The sequence below is a fragment of the Mastomys coucha genome, unplaced genomic scaffold, assembly GCF_008632895.1.
Source record: "Mastomys coucha isolate ucsf_1 unplaced genomic scaffold, UCSF_Mcou_1 pScaffold11, whole genome shotgun sequence".
Lineage (NCBI taxonomy): Eukaryota > Metazoa > Chordata > Mammalia > Rodentia > Muridae > Mastomys > Mastomys coucha.
Genome location: NW_022196893.1, coordinates 27,544,871 through 27,549,503, shown reverse-complemented (window position 1 = coordinate 27,549,503; position 4,633 = coordinate 27,544,871). Strand labels below are relative to the sequence as shown.

The 4,633-nt window shown below is 48.1% G+C and overlaps 1 long non-coding RNA gene across 1 annotated transcript; it reads right to left on the bottom strand.

Annotated features, from left to right (window-relative positions):
- Positions 1 to 357: 357 nt before the first annotated feature.
- LOC116078558 lies at positions 358 to 3,596 on the bottom strand. The gene is made up of 3 exons (XR_004113588.1): positions 3,577 to 3,596; positions 2,843 to 2,952; positions 358 to 782 (listed from the first exon to the last, which is right to left on the bottom strand). It is a non-coding gene; the product is annotated as an uncharacterized LOC116078558 (long non-coding RNA).
- Between the last annotated feature and the right edge of the window lie 1,037 nt (positions 3,597 to 4,633).

The following is a 4,633-nucleotide window of genomic DNA, read 5'->3' as shown; positions in this document are numbered from 1 at the left end:
ACCTTCTCTCCTCCTCTTCCTCCTTCTCCTCCTCTTCTCCCTCCTCCTCTTCCTCATCTGTCAGGGGACTGCTGCTCAGTTGGGACCCCAAAGTAGGAAGGAAATGTGCAGGGAAGAGCCTCTGCTTCCCCTGTTTTGGAACCCCTGTCACTCAGAATAACTTGACTCTGTGTGTGTGTGTGTGTGTGTGTGTGTGTGTGTGCACGCGCGCAGAACAAACACATCCTCTACTCCAACATGGAAGAAGAGACATGTGTGAATGAGACCCAGAGCCTGTCATGGTCCAGTGCAGCCAGTGATCACATGGGCTTATTCTGCTCAACAGCAAGGAATGGGGAAGCCCATTTAGCCCGGTTCCATGGTGCAAGTTTTAATTGAGTTTATTAGTAATTGAGTTGAGATATTGATTTTCTGTCTTCCAGCCCAGGGAGGGGACAAAGGGGCATTATTTATTGTCCCTTACAGGAATCCAGTCCATCTAACGTTCACAGTCTGTTCCGGTTGCTATGCGGATTCTTTATCAGGTTCTCTCCTTGTGGCATGTGATCGATGCGGGAGAGGAGCGTGTCATAGACTTCCCTATGAATATTGGCATATTGGCAAACACCCAGCAGCCAGCTTTCTGAGAAGGCTCTCGTCTGTAGCATTTGCTTACTTCTGCCCTGGGAATATGTGTTCCTTGAAGAAGCTGCATCCGCTAAGGACATTCTCATGGCCTCTCCCCACGGCGTCGGGTGTAAACCAGCAGTTTAGATGAACTCAGGGAGACGCTGCGGGAAACGCTGAGGAGACATAGAATAGTTTAAATGGTTACCTAAGTCACAAGCTAATCAGAGAGTGAGCCGAAGCTTATGCCCTAGGCATTTAATAATAGCTAATTAGTCTCAGAGTCTTCATTCCAGGACCTGGGAAAGGAAAAATGGATTTTATTAATTTTTTACATGGTGTCCCCTAATTAATAGTAAAATGACTTTACTACTCCCTTTTTCTCTCCATGTGTCTCCTCAGTGTTTCCCTCAGTGTCTCCCTGGGTTCATCTAAACTGCTGGTTTACACCCATCTCTGTGGTCTGTCTCCACGATCTCGTGACTCTCTTTTATATGCTCACTATTTCCCAGAATCCTCTCTCTTCCTGCCAGTGTCCCACCTCCTATTTCCTGCCTCAGCTCATTGGTCATCGGCTTTTTTATTGACAGGTGATCCTATAAGAGATCCTCTCTAAAACACCCAGTGAAACAAACACTTCCTGTGTGGCTCGTTTCTCACCCTGCTGCACTGGGGAAGTTTTGAACACGTGAATGTTGGAGAATACATTCCAGTTCTGCTACACATATAAAGAAGCTACTATGCTATCGCTATTGAAATTATCGAGTACGTTTAGCACCAACTCAGCTGTCTGCTGAAGACTCACCCGTATCGTCGTCCAGTTCAAATCATGTTACTGGTTGGAAGCTTCTTGCCTCCCTTTCTTACAAACTTTCTTCCCATGGTCTCACTCTCTTAAAAATGCAGACCTTTGGGCTGACACAGCAGCAAAACCTTCCAAGGACTGTTCCCAGCAGCCAGAGAAATATTGTTAACAACACTGATTAGAATCAGAGATGCAGCAGGGCAGTGGTGGGGCACACCATTAATCTTAGCACTCGGGAGGCAGAGGCAGGTGGATCACTTGAGTTTGAGGCCAGCCTGGTCTACAGAGTGAGTTCCAGGACAGCCTGGACTACACCAAGAAACCCTGTCTCGAACCAACCAAACCAGCCAAACGAACAACAACAAAGCAGAGATGCAGAGCATAGAATGGCAGCTACTGCTCCGATCTCCAAGTCGGAGAGAGGGTAGCGTGTTGGGAAGAGTGGCCTTGCAAGTAAGGCAGAGCTGGACAGGCGTCCTGGCCCTGATGTTTACAGCTGTGCTACGCAGCGGATGAGGAGGCTGTAGCAAGCCTGTCATCCAACGCCTACTTCTTGCTGAGGAAATCCTGGGAAGGAAGAAGGGAAAATAGTCTACTCAGACCTCCTTGAAGCCCCAGGGATAGCAGATGTGCAGGCAAACACAGTAACAGAGGCATAGAGAGAGGTCCTTATCTAAGGAATGCTTCCAGCAAGGGGAACTTTCAATGCTATGCTATTGAAAGTTGGGCTGTGTTGGAAGGTCTCCCTAAACAATGTCTTGTACCCATGTGACTAAGAAAGCATACGTGGGATGTGTCCTGGGAGAAAAAGCAGTCTTCTTTAGGGCCAGAAGTAATCAGACCACTACAAGAAATCATCTGGGGATCCCTCTGTGCCAGTCAAGTTGAGGGGATGACAATGACCTCCTCCTCTTCCTCCTCCCCTTTCTTCTCCTCCTCCCCCCCTTTTTCTCCCCTCCTCCTCCTCCCCCTCCTCTTTCTCCCCTTCTCCTCCTCCCCTCCTCCTCCTCCCCTCCTCTTTTTCCCCTCCTCCTCCTTCCCTTCTTCTTCCTCTCTTCCTCTTCGCCTCCTCCTTCCCCCCTTCTCCTCACCTTCTCCCCCTCCTCTTTTTTCTCCTCCTTTTCTTTCTCCTCCTCTTCCTCCTCCTCTTTCTCCTCTTCTACACAGGATCTTGCTATGAAGCTCAGGCTGGCTTCCTAATGCCGAGGCTGTAGCCACAGACTGCCAAGCCCAGTCAGATGTTTATCTTGAAGCATCAGCAGAGCTTGCTACCCACCACCACAAGTGAGTTTGGATTGATAGCCGGATTCTTTGTGTTGCCTCATGCCCTCAGAAGGTGAGACAGGTCACCATAAACATTTCCTCATCTATCCATGGCAATAATAATAATAATAATAATAATAATAATAATAATAATAATAATAAATCTACCTTTATATGGGAGGAGAATCACCCAACATCTAGCAGCTTCTACTTCTGACATCCCTGATAGGACCGTTGTATGATGGGCAGAGCCTCAGGGTTCACCTGACATCATTTACCTACAGAAAGATCAGTGACACAAGTGGGTGCTGTTGAACCTCACACTCACTGCTGTGGCTGCAGCTCGCACTGGCACTACAGGTGGTGAACCAGGTGGCGCAGCGCCAGGCACCAGGAAGTGGGAAATGAAAGGAATGGGAGAGGATGACCCGCATCCTGCCCTAGGTCCTGTACTCTGGGCTGAGGACGTGGGTGTCTGTCTGCACTGTTCCACCAGGTTGGTGTCTTGATCCCAGTTCAGTGGGTGACGAGCAGAGGGAGACAACTGTGGGGGGCGGGAGAGGGGATCCTTGACCAAGGACGCAAGTTCTAGCCCCTGGGCACCGCACGGTGCTGGGTGCTGTGGAGGGGTTGAGAACAAAGGGAGAAAGGGGTTGGGCAGGTGAAGTGGCTGCCTGGTGGATGCTGGGCCCACCTAGTTGAAAGGAGGCAATACATGGTTGTAAGATGTTTTATTATAGAAAGGAGAGAGAAGAGATAGGAAAGTAAAGGCCGGCCATGGCCATGTGGAGAGAGGGGAAGGGAGGAGGAGAAAGTAAAGATAAGAAGAGTAAGAGGCTAAGAGGGAAGAAAAGAAGAAGAGGGAGGGGGCAAACCGCCCCTTATATGGTGGGCAGGGCTACCTGTCTGTGGGCGAGGCATACCTGGCTATGGTCATTTGACTGGGGGGTGGAGTCCAGCCAGAATGCTGGGAGCTTGGGGCATTGTCTACGTGATAAATAGCACAGGCTAATAGAGTTGGAGGATTAGTGGAGTCAGCCATCTGTGTCTGGGAGCATGGCTTTTTATTGTTCTGTCCCTTGTAGAAACTCCTACTGGGTCCCTGCAATTAAGCCTGGCTCAACCTAGAACACAGACTGCTTTTCACGGCCCAACAGGTGCTGCTTCCGGTTTTCTTTTTTGTATGTTTTGTTTTGAGACAGTGTATCACTATGTAGCCGCAGCTGGCCTTGAACTCACAGAGTTTGCCTTTCTCTGCCTCTGGCATACTTCGATCAAAGGCATGTGCACACTTGGTATAAGTGGTATGTCAGTTCTTTTGCCACACCCAATCTCTCAGTTATAAATATACTTAGCAGAGTGCCAATTATAGGTATTTTCCTTATCTAAAGAAAAGAATCCTAGAACATACCAAACTTTAAATTCCTTTTAGAATAACTACAGTTTTCACAGTTCAAACTTAAATGAACCCTATTTTCCACCAGATGTGGCCAGAACCGATACTCCCAGCACTTGGAGGCTATAACAGGAAGACCATGAGTTCCAGGACATTCTGGTCTATGCAATGAGACCCTGCCTCAAGAAGGAAAACCTTTTGTTGTTGTTGTTGTTGTTGTTGTTCTAAGCATTTGTTTAACAGGCATTGATTGGATACCACGTGCAAGGCCATGAGCATACACATGTGAACTAAATACCGTAGCTTCTGCCTTTTCCCTCGGGGCTGACAGGCTAGCAGAGAAACAGCCTTTAAACAAGTATGGTCCAAACAAACATGCCAATAAGATGCCCATGTTGTGCTGAAGTGAGAAACCAGAGTGTGAGACAGCAGACAGCATGTTTATGTTGGAAGCTGAGAGAGAATGGCCCTTACTTATGCTGAGACACTCAGGGCAGGGCAGGTAGTGGCGGGGATGAGGAGAGGAGAGCTTTTTTTTTTTTTATCTTTTATTTATTTATTTA